The sequence below is a fragment of the Crocodylus siamensis genome, chromosome 9, assembly GCF_052110815.1.
Source record: "Crocodylus siamensis isolate JL-2025a chromosome 9, ASM5211081v1, whole genome shotgun sequence".
Lineage (NCBI taxonomy): Eukaryota > Metazoa > Chordata > Crocodylia > Crocodylidae > Crocodylus > Crocodylus siamensis.
This window is the reverse complement of record NC_143403.1, coordinates 47,175,161-47,187,719: the sequence shown is the minus strand read 5'-3', so window position 1 is coordinate 47,187,719 and position 12,559 is coordinate 47,175,161.

Below are 12,559 nucleotides of genomic sequence, written 5' to 3'. Positions count from 1 at the left end.
ACAATAAAGATTCTCCAAGCTGGGGTGGGCTGGCTGTATCAATCAATCCACCATATTTGAAAACAGAGGAAGCACCCTGATGTGTGTGGGGGGAGGGAGAGGCGGCAGGGACTGTATGTTATAAGCTAGCTGCATGGTAATAGGCATCCAGGAACTTGTAGGGTACAAATGCCTATTGTGGGGTTAGCTATGCAGCAGTAGAACAGTAGGGTAGAGTCTAGGCTGTACAACAAAGACACTGCTATGGTAGCTAGAGTAGCAACCCATGAGATTGAGATGGGAGCATGTGTGTCAGGGCTAGCAAGTCACCTGACTGAAAGGGGGCAGGGCTTGAGAAGCATATAAAGCCAGTGTCTGAGGCCAGTGGTCAATATGGTTCTACAAGCTGCAGAGTGAAGAGCTTCCTAGTCTGAAAGACTGTAGGAGGATGTTCTGTTGACTCCTTGGCTGCCCTGGCAATGCAAGCAAGGGACTGAAAGCTTGCTAAGGGCGTGATATGTCCCAGGACAAGAGAGAAGGTCTTTATACAGCCAGTAAGCTTGGAGTTTGTATTATAGCCGCTGTGCTTATGCTTTCATGTGACATATACCAACTTACTGAGTTGTGGCTGCAGGGGAGGCCTGGAGACCATGAAGGGGTGCCTGGTAGGGCACTCAGCATTGGGCAACCTAGCATGGGGTCAAAACCAGAGGGATAAGGGCTGGAGAGGCAAGCAGCCTGGGTTGGGGTCAAGGACCCAGAGTAGACTTAAACCCTAGGCAGATTGCAGCCAGGGGAGACACTGAAGCCTAGCAGAGGCAGAAGCCAAATAGGGTCAATAGGCCCAGTGCCCAAGGAGGGCAAAGATGGGGTCAAAGGGCCCATTGTGCCAAGCAGGGCAGAGACAGAGCCTAGGTAGGCATAGTAAGCACAGTACCTGAGCAGGGCTGGAGCCCAGAAGCCAGGTTCAACACAGTAGATATGAGCTAAACAGCCCAGCAAGAGAAAAGGGGCACAGGTCAAGAAGGCTGAGGCCCCTACAAGGGAGATTTACTGGATGGCAACACTTGTGAGGCATGCAGGGCCTGTAGGGGGTGTCAGAGGCCATGAATAATCCTTAAGACAACAGGTGGCCTGGGGGGCACGGATCGGCCAGGAAGGCCCACTTAGCACGTGAAGAGCAGGACTGAATGACCAGCAGACTCTGGGAAGAATCTGATGGTTGTCAGATGGTCTGAGGCTCACTCTAGGATCTTTAGGTAGTCTCCCTTTCAGTCATTAAACAAGTACATCAAGGTGTGGCAGAACAGTGAGAAGGGGAGAGTACTCTAGAGCCGGAGCAGAGCAGGGGTTGTGTGGTCCCCAAGAGACATCACTCCTGGAGCATAACCCTTACTGCAGGTCTCTTGCCTGCTTAAAGCAAGGGCTTTGGGCTGTGATTTATCTTGAAGTATCAATAAATTACCAAGTTAAAACAGAATTTACTACTATTATTGCTCTGAAACAGAAATATTTGCAGGAAGAAATTGAATAAAAAATAACTGTTAAAAAAAAATTGAAGATGAATATAAACGCCTGAATCCCTTCAACGAAGTGCCAGGAATGGCAAGACTCTGAACTAAGGGGACAGGGTTCAGCTGTGCTTTTTCAGATTAGATCACGCAAGAGAGGCACCAACTACAGATTAAACTTTAAGGCCATGGACAGCTGTGAAGTAGGCCTAACGTTATAACACCTTGTAATTTATATTCTGCTTCCAAAATGTTTATTCTTTATGGAATAATAACAGTTGACTGTGGGTTTCACCTCAGAGTGGCATAGTCAAGTCAAATGTTTATTCTTACAGCTGCTTTCTCATGATTTAAATGTATAGCATGTTTCATGCCAAAGCAATGAAATGCACCCACCTCTGAGCAGAACAGGGCAAATATTTGACATAAGCCAGTAGCAATAATAGTCAACAGTGCAGAACTGGGAATAAAGTGATGCATTGAACTCAACACAGTGTAAATTTCATTTTTTTAGGGGGGAAATTTGTATTCATATTACCCACTATAGTACTAGCCTATCCAGCAAATACTGGATCTATAACAATGTTAGCATATTGGGCATTACATCCAACAGTAGCACAATCTTAAGGTAATACACTTAATGGCAAGTATGTTGTTAATGATGCCATTAGTTGGGTTTCCTTTGCTTAAGGCACTGGATGAACTTTTGTGATTTGTCTAGAAGTGCTTGGCTGACCTCATACAGATAATAAGCTGTATTATCAAGCAGTCAGACTTATAAGCAATTGCACCATTCTCTCCTCTTGGCAGCTAACACATTGCCAAAAAGAGGACAGACAAGAGAGCTGTCATTGCATTACTGCCCTTTATAGAGCTGCCTAGGACAAATGTGCTTAGCTTGTTTGACTTGCCTCCTTGTCACCAAGGGAAATAGGAAATTCCAGTGCCTGCATTCAGGAGGAACTTCCATTCTGGTCGCATTGTTAACAACAGTGCAAAAGCCATGCGTGAACCTGGTAGAATCTGTAGTTCCCCTGAAACTAAGGTATGTGATCTAGCCACTAAGCTATGCTTCCTTCATTCTTACAGGCACAAGCATATGTCAGTGGTGCTTATACTTGAGTGTGGAGGCTGCTCCAATGCACTGGAATTCCAGTGCATTGGAGCAGACTCTATTAATTGAATCCTGGTTTTAGTTCAAGTGTCCCCACCACCATTTTTAAGTGCAGGGATGCTCTCAGAGCTGCTCTATTGAAAGCACTTCCCCTCCCCCCCCATGTTAGCACAGGACTGTGTTGAAAAGCTTGGTTGGTGTTTTGGCAGAGAGTAGATGAGGGCCTTTGGTGAAGTTTCTGCCAAGAGGCGTGATGTCAGTTTGTGGGGTCACATAGCCATGAGGGTGGCTGGTTGAGCACTGCAGCGTAGCCAAACTAGAGTTCCACTATTGTGTGGTGGTTACATATGTTTAATAGGTCTACTGTCTGTCTGGATTAGAAGCAGAATTGGTGAGAGGAAAAATCCAAGCACAGAATGGTGGAAAAGAGGGAGAAGACCCAACAGCGGAAGCTGGGTTTCATAGTTTCATAGTAGCTAGAGTCGGAAGGGACCTAGGTAGATCATCTAGTCCGACCCCCTGCCTTGGCAGGAAAGAGCACCGGGGTCAGATGACCCCGGCAAGGTGCTCATCTAACTTCCTTTTAAAAATCCCCAGGCTAGGAGCCTGCACCACTTCCCCTGGAAGCCGGTTCCAGGCCCTAGCCGCCCTGACTGTGAAGTAGCGCCTCCTAATATCTAATCTAAACCTACCCTCCGCCAGCTTGTGACCGTTATTCCTGGTCACTCCTGGCGGCACACGGGGGAACAGGGACTCCCCCAATACCTTCTGATCCCCCCTGACCAGTTTGTAGCAGGCCACAAGGTCCCCCCTTAACCTTCTCTTGTGGAGGCTAAACAGGTTCAGGTCCCGTAGCCTCTCCTCATAAGGCCTGCCCTGCTGACCCCTGATCATACGAGTGGCCCTCCTCTGAACTCTTTCCATATTGTCCACGTCCCTCTTGAAGTGTGGCGCCCAGAACTGGACGCAGTACTCCAGCTGCGGCCTGACCAGCGCCGCATAGAGGGGGAGGATCACCTCCCTGGACCTGCTCGAGATGCATCTGTGGATGCATGACAGGGTACGGTTGGCCTTCCTGACTGCCTCCCCACACTGCCGGCCCATGTTCATCGTGGAGTCAATGACGACTCCAAGATCCTTTTCCGTCTCCGTGCTGGCAAGAGGGGAGTTCCCCAACCTGTAAGTGTGGTGCCGGTTCTTCCTCCCCATGTGCAACACCTTGCACTTATCAGTGTTAAACCCCATCCTATTCTCATCCGCCCACCGTTGCAACCTGTCAAGGTCAGCTTGTAGCCTATTGCACCCTTCTAGTGCACCCACATCCCCCCACAACTTAGTGTCATCAGCAAACTTGAACAGGGTGCTTTCTACCCCCTCATCCAAGTCACTGATGAAGATGTTGAACAGTGCGGACCCGAGGACCAAGCCCTGCAGAACCCCGCTGCCCACGTCCTTCCAGGTTGAGAAGAACCCATCCACTACCACCCTCTGGGTGCGGCCCTCCAACCAGTTAGCGACCCATTTGACTGTGTGGGCATCGACACCACAGTCTCCCAGCTTTTTGATGAGGACAGGGTGAGAGACAGTGTCGAAAGCCTTCCGGAAGTCCAGAAAGAGAGTGGGTAAGAGAGGGAGATACAGAATCCTGTAGCCTTAAATGTTGTTGCCTTAATCCTGTGCCCTGCTTCCAGCTCAAAACACATTGGTGTTATTTGTATTCATTTTCCTTGTCCTAGCTGCCATCTCTCAGGTAAGGCCAGAGCTAGAACAGGCTGTACTGAGTACCACTAGGGAAAAGTGTGAAATATATAACCTGGCACACTTACAAATGCCTCTGTGGCTCCTAGTGTGGGTAGGAGGACATACAGAGTGTTTTATGGGGTATACCCTCTGTCAAACTGCACAGTCTGTGGGGTCATATGAAAGCACATGTCCACCCCCCAAAGTCTTGCTCTGCCAAATCCCTTGCTGGTAGAGAGTGTGATTTGTGCAGGAAATGGATCCAACACTCTTGACAACTAAATCTGTCATTTGCTTTGGGACTGTGCTTGAAGGCTTTCAGGATGGACAAAATAGCCAGAGAGAAGGGGAAGGAACATGGTGTCCAGTACCAGAACTCACCAGCAATGTTGTCTGCTGTGAGAGAAAAGTAAACCAGAATGACCCTATCTCCATGATGGGAAATGACGCTCCCTCAGGCAGCAGCAAAGGTGTGCGATAGTAACACAGTGAAAAGTCCATCTCTTCCAGAGACCCATAAATAGGGGCAAAACAGCAGGGGAACAAGAGCCCAATCACTCCATCATTAGCAGTATGGAGATAATATACTGTAGGGAGCAGGTCTGCACAAACCTACGTTCAAAATCCTTGTGCTATCATTGAGGTGGTAGCTACAACCACCTTGGTTCCACCATAACCACTTCCATATACTGCTGGTGGCTGGACATATTAAGCTCTCATCTTCGTTATGACTCCTGCTGTGCTGTAGGCTGATGTTCCCACTAGACCCCAACGCACCCCTGTGGACTACAGCTTCCACTGATGGGGGCAATCAGCACTACTTCACTACTAATCTGAACAGACATCAAGAGGGGGAGAATATTAGGACTGAGGCATGAACGGTCTGGCAGAGCACAGCATTAAACAAGTACCTGGGCCTGCAGGAAATCCAGATCAGAGGGGCTGAGCTCTCCAGCAGCCTCCCAGGAAGCCACCAAGCCATATCTCCCCAGCCCTGCCCCCACCCCCGGCCCCACAATCCCTTCCCTGCTCCGGCCACAGCAAAGCTGAATCAGCAGGTGTTTGCTGCCCTGTTGCGAGTCTCAGGCAAAGGACGGGAAAAGGAAGCCCCATCCTGAGTAAGACTGAAGATGACTAAGATTCTTGTCAAACTGTAGAATAGCACACTGACCTCAGCCATCAGGCCTGTGCAAGTCGGCAGTGATCCGATACGGCTTCAGAACCTGCTGCTTTGGATGGCAGCAATCCGATCTGAAGCTCTGGACCGGGTTTACGCTTTGATCCAGCCAAAGTGCCTCCGAAGCTTCAGAGCCACCTCGGAGATCCGGCCATAGGGTATAATGGGGGAATCAATGAAATATCTGTAACTTCCCTGTTTTTAGTCCAATTTGAATGAAACTTGCAGAGATGGTAGCCTCTGCTAAGGGCATGAAATTGCCAAGGTTCAAGAAGATCGGTGCAGGGGTTTGGGGGGAACTGTACCCCGAATTCTTGAAAGCAAAACTCCTGTCACATCTATGTGTTACACCACAGGGAGGCAAAACTGGAGGGCTGGTAGCTCTTACTGAGACCACAAAGCCTGCCAAGTTCCAAGAAGATAAGTGCAGGGGTTTGTGGGAAACTGTACCTCAAGCTGCAGACAAGCAAAACTCATGATAGGGGTGACACTGCGTGTGTTAAGGCGCAGCAAGGTGACAGGTGCAGAAGTGATGGCCCCTGCTGTGGCCATGACACCTGCCAGCTGTCAAGGAGATTGGTGCAGGGGGGTTCTGGGGCCCTGCACCCCTAGCTGCTGACAGATAAAAGTCATGAGATGGGTGCTTGTGGAACTGACTGTCTGTCTTGGGGCAGTTGATTGTCTGTATTGATTCTTTCCTCTCCTTACTCTGGGTTTGTAGATGCTAACTGATGGCAATTAACTGGCTACATTAGCTAGATATTGTGTATTGAGCTGGTTCCTGAGTGAATCATAATTGATTGGTAACTGGTAACACTATCTTAGCAGCCAGGCCCACAGTACTGTCTCCCATGGCCCAGTGCTTCGACCTGACATGCTGCTTTGGACCCCAAAACATCCAAAGCTTCTCCAGATCTGAAGCTCTGTCTGAAGCCTTGCACATCCCTATCAGCCACAGACACAGTGGCACACAGCGATCCACTTCCACTGCTAAGGTGGGGCAGATCCCACTGGTGTAAAGGGTGAGGAAAGGAAGCTTAAGCAGGAGGGTAGGCAGTTAGAACTAGGTGACTCTTGACCAATACACAAGCTGATCATTGATGACCTAGACCCTTTTAAAAGGTCTATGCTGTCAGAAAGGATTTCTTTTTGCACTGGCAGGACCTGTGCCTGCCCTGGGCTGTTAAAACATCTGCAAACTGCCATCCAGTGGAACTATTCCAGTTAGTGAATGGACTCCAGATTTCTGGGCAGAGGCAACTGAGTCATCCACAACCCATTGTGACAAGTTTGCTGCCCACTTTCCAGACAAAAATCATTTGCATTTGGCTCAACTTGGAGACTACCAATTTAGCTGCAGAGTCTAGCATTGGGGTTATGGATGCCCATTCTTATCTGGTTTGTATGAACAATTTTCAATTGTTGTCACCCACCGAGGCAAAGGATGTCTCTGGGGTGATGAGGGGAAGGGTAAGTAGTCATGAACTGGACTTGTGCCTGCCCTGGGTTCTGAAAGCTTCTTGGGAAAGACTGGGGGCCACTACTGGCAGGGGGTGTCAGTGCCTCCCTCTGGGATGATAGGGTGCCTGATGATTTTAAGTCTGTGATTGCCTGTCTCCTATACTAAACATCTCTTGAGGTTGACTCCCTCTGCAGCTACTGCCCTGTCTCCTAAATCTCCTCTCAGAGAAAGGTCATTGACTGAGTAGTCACCCAACAGCTCCAGGCACATCTGGATGTTACTGGATTCCTGACCCATGTCATGTCTGCCTTTTGTTCTGGATATAGTATGGAGACTTTGCTTGTGGGCTTGGTTGAGCTTTACCTGGCAATCAGCAGGGATAAGTTGAACCCTGTTAATCCTGTTAGATCTTTCAGTGGCCATGAGTAGGAACTTTTAGAATTCACACCAGAAGTGCATGGTATGGAATTTCCTTCATGTGCCCCGCCTCCCTGCACTCATTGGCACAGGGGCCCTGCCACTCACTGTCTGCACCTGATGGCTGGGAGGTGAAAGCCTCAGCTACATTTTTCAGGTGTGGGCAGTTAAGTGTGTACAGGTGGTGAGCTGCAAGCAACGGGGCCCTCCACCAACTGGGTGCACAGGTAAAACTCCAGGATTAAAGAAGCTTGCACACCATGCACTTCCGGCGTGAATTCTGGAGATCCCTAACCATGAAGTTTTGATAATACCTCTGAGTGGCCTGATGAGTATTTATGGGCCCCTTCTTAACTAGCTCTGCTCTTTCCTAGCAGGGAGGTCCCAGAAAATTGTGATAAGCAAGTGCTCATCCTCCCCTTGGGACCTTCCTGTGGGATCCTCCAGGCTTCCATCTTGTTACCCCTCACGTTCGACATGTATCTGAGGCCATTGGAAAACACTGTGAAGAGATTTGGTTCTATCAGTACACTGACCATCTTTCAGAGGCAGTGTAACAGCACCCACCTGTTACAGTGTGAGATTTTTATTTGGGGAGGCTTTTAGCAGGTAGGGTTCAGCTTTGGGATTCTCTGGAAAGTGCTTTGGTATTGCTTTTTTATGTTATCTGCTTGTATGACTATTATTATATGCTGCTTTGAGCCTTTTTTAGGGAAGGCTGCCTAGAAATTGAATAAATGCATGGAGACACAGAGCCTTGGGAAGGAAGAGAGACCTTGCAAAACTTGGGGTTATATTACCATTAAACATAAATATCAAATTAGTTTCAGTTTAAGTAGAAATAAGGGAGGCATACATTGTGTGCTGACTAGAAGAGGAGAATGCATCAACTGATTTCACAAAGAGGCTGTGTCCCAGAGGGTATTAAACTACCTTAATCTGCCATTTAATGCTGCCTGTGCTTTTATGCCTCTCTGCATATGGAATAAACCTCAAAAAATCCAGAACATTTATTTTACAGTCTAAAACTCACAGCTTATAATGACCCTGGGTGGATATACATGGCCACTGTAATCATTGCTGGCCAAGTTCACAGATGACAGCAAGTTATGGGGCAGTCTGGCCACACCAGAAGATAGGTTGCAGATACAGGCAGACCTGGACAGGCTACAGAGTTGGATAGACTGGAACCAGATGAAGTTTAACACTCCCAAGTGTAAGGTGCTCCATCTGGGGACAAATAACTCTCAACATACATACAGGCTCAGAGGTGACAGCCTGACTTGCACCACAACTGAAAGAGACCTAGGGGTAATGATTGACTATCACATGAGCCTAAGCCATTATTGTGATGCAGTAGCCAACAGGTCAAACAATATGCTGGCATGCATCAACCAATGCATCTTGCATAAAACTAAGGAAGTAATATTTCCACTGTACTCCATGCTGGTGAGACTGCAGCTGGAGAATTGCATCTACCTCTCAAGTGACCCCAGGACCGCCAACAAGCCCTGGCCTGCCCACAGGTAAGCAGAGCCCCTTGGTGGGAGGGATGTAGCCAAGCTCAGCTGCAGGGAGGCATCTGAGTGGAATCGAGGGGGGTCATGCCCCTCCAACTCCTACTTAGCCCAGTCCCCCAAGGAGACATGCAACTGGAGCCACCAGTGCATGAGATGGGGAGGGGGCACTTAACTGTCCTCTCCTTCAGTGGTGGGGAGGGACTAACCTAGTCCCTAAGAGTGGCACAGTGCCAGCAGGCCCTTCCGCATATGTGCACAATTTAAAAAGGGCCCAGCAATGGCAGAAGCTGCACTCTGGTCCTGGCTCCAGTGTGAGATGCATGGGTGCAAGCCGGCTGTGCTCCTGTGAGCCCAGGGACCCCCAAGTGAACCCAGCACCCCTGACAAGCTCCAGCTTGCCTGCAGGTAAGCAGGGGCCTATGGTGGCAGGGATGTAGCCTAGCTCAGCTGCGGGGAGGCAGCTGAGTGGAGCCAAGGAGGGTGATGCCCCCTCCCAGCTCCTACTTTGCCCAACCCCACAGGGAGCCATGCGACCAGAGCCTTATGAACAGGAAGCACAAACAGGCATTCTTCTGGGCCTGGCGCATGGATTTAGTGTGGGAGTTTGCACAGGAGGGTGAGTGGGAGGGCCAGAGGCCCTGCCAGTCAGCCCTTAAGGTTGGTTGTCCCATCAGTAGCTGAACTACCAGCGGCACAATGCGGATGGGCACACGCCACACCCCGAGGGTCCTCCCGGAGTCTGTGGCCTCCTTCTCTGTCACCTCAGAGGCCTCTACTCAGATGGAACCCATGGTTCTGGGATCCACACAGATGGAGCCTCTGACTCTCAGCTGCAGGGGATGCCTAGCATGTTTCCAGGTACATGGGATCAGGAGCATGGCCACCTCCCCTTGCAAGTTTTGATCCACTTTAGAGTCTTTAGGGCAGCATATAGAGGAGCTCCAGGCCACAGTCCAGAGACTGAGTGCTGTCAGGGATGGTGAGCAGGAGATAGACTCCTACTGTCAGGCCCCTCACCCTCTGGAGGCAGAGGGTAGACCAAGGTCACCTTCCAGGCCAAGAGAGGACTTGGGGATCTCCCATACTGTACAGCCAAGGGGTTGGACCAAGGTGATCAAGGACCCCTCTCCTCTGGGGCTTTGCAACGGGCATGAATCTCTTGCAGGCCCAGTAGGGTCTCCAGAAATGCCAGCTCCTGCAGGCAAGGGAGGACCACCCATCCCTACTCTGCCTAAGATGAAACGCAGAGTAGTCCTCGTGGGAGACTCCCTCCTGAGGGGGACTGAGGGGGCAATCTGCTGCCCCGACCTCTTAGCCCAGGTGATCTGCTACTTCCTAGGGGCCCACATCTGGGACATAGCCGAGAGGATCTCAAAGATCATCCAGCCCCCCCACTACTACTCTATGCTCCTTATCCATATGGGTATGAATGACGTGGCTTGGAGCAACCCCATCTGGGTAATGAGAGACTACAAGGCTCTGGAAATGGGGCTCAGGGGGTTGGTGTTGGGGTTGGGGGTGGAGGTGGTCTTTTCCTTGCTTCTCCTGGTTGTGGATCATGGGCTGAGGAGGGGGAGATGGATAAGGGTAGTCAACCAAAGACTGTGGCACTAGTGTCATCATGAAGGCTTCGGCCCCCATGATCACAATCTGCTTTTTCATGAGGGAGGCAGTGGGCTGCTGGGAAGAGACAGCCTCCACCTCACTCTGCTGGATGGAGGTTCTTCTCAATCAGACTTGCTGACCTGCTCAACCGGGCTTTAAACTGAGCCCACCGAGGGATGGGGGGACTACTGCCACTGCAAGCCCACTGGGCAGCCTTTGTAAACCCAGCAGGATAAGGCACTCAAGGGAACCCACCCCTATCCCAGCCCCAGAGTGATCCCTAGGGAAAGCAAGGGCCCCCAATGAGACACTTACGTGCCTGTACACCAATGCCAGGAGCTTGGAGAACAAACAGGAGGAACTGGTCCTCCTGCTAAACAAAAAAGACTGCGATGTCATAGGGATAATGGAGATCTGGTGGGACTCCACCTATGACTGAGCGACAAGTATAGATGGCTATATCTTGTACAGGAGAGATTATGTGGAAGAAAGGGGTGGGGGGTATCCCTCTATGTCAAGGAAAGCTACACATCCCTGCAAGCTGACATTGGAACCCAGGGTGGATGATTGGAGACTCTCTGGGTCAAAATCTGTGGTGAATAAGGCACAGGGGACACAATGGTGGGAGTCTACTACAGACCTCCTAGCTAGGATCAATAGTTTGACCAGGAATTCACCAGGGAACTGGCTGAGGCTGCATGCTCCCAGTGCACGGCTGTCATGGGAGATTTCAAGTATCCTGACATCTTGTGGGAAGAGCACTTGGCCATATCTGAATGGTCACAAAGCTTCCTCATGTGTGTGGATGATCTATCTGACTCAAGAATTCTATGGACCAATGAGAGGCAAAGCGCTGTTCAACCTGGCACTGGGGGATGGTTTAATCAGTGACCTAATGGTCAAAGGGAAGCTGGGAGACAGCTACCATGAGCTGATCACCTTCATCATCCACCATAAAGCTGTCAAGTCAGCAGAAGTCCTCAACTTCAGGAAAGCTGACTTTGACAATCTCAGGAGTCTTGTTGCCAAGGCCCTGAGGCACAACAACCCAAAGGGGAGGGGAGTTCAGGAAGAGTGGTTGCTCCTTAAGGGAGCGATCCTGGAAGCACAAGCAATGTCTATCCCATTTCGTAGGAAAGGCAGCAAAAGGGCACAGCAGCCCCCTTGGGTCTGCACAGAACTAGTGGACCTCCTGCATCTAAAAAGAAAGACCGATAAAGGATGGAAGGCTGGATCCACTCCAATGGAGGAGTACTCTGTACTGGTCCGGACCTGTAGGGAATGAACACAGAAAGCCAAGGCTGTGACTGAACTCCAACTGGCTACACATATCAAGGACAAGAAGAAGTCCTTTTTTAGATACATGGGAAGCCAGAGGAAAAGCAAGGGTAACATTGGATCCCTATTAAACCACATGGGTCCGCTGACAACTGATGCCCAGGAAAAAGCCAACCTGCTTAATGGGTATTTTGCATTGGTTTTTCACCAGCCCCAAGGGACGGGCCTGCTCAATACAGTATAAGACAGCCAGGGTGAGGGAGAATTATTACCTTTCATCAATGTTGGCCATGTGAAGGAACCTTGAGAGGCTGGACACCTTAAAGTCAGCTGGCCTAAAGAATTCACACCCCAGGGTATTTAAGGAGCTGGCAAGCATCATAGCTCTGCCACTGGCATGTATCTTCAAGAACTTGTGGTGCTCAGGCAAAGTGCCTGAAGATTGGAAGAAGGCCAATGTGGTGTCTATCTTCAAGAAAGGGAGGAAAGTAGATCCAGGGAACTACAGGCCCATCTCCCTGACCTCTACCCCAGGGAAGATCTGGGAAAAAATCATCAAAGAGACCATTCTTGACAAGCTGGCTGAAGGCAATATCCTGAGGGATAGCCAGCATGGATTTGTTGTGGGTACATCTTGCCTGACCAATCTCATCTTCTATGGCCAGGTGACATATCACCTGGAGAAGGGAGAAGAGATTGATGTCATATATCTTGATTTAAAAAAAGCTTTCAATCTGGTATCCCCTGATCATCTTA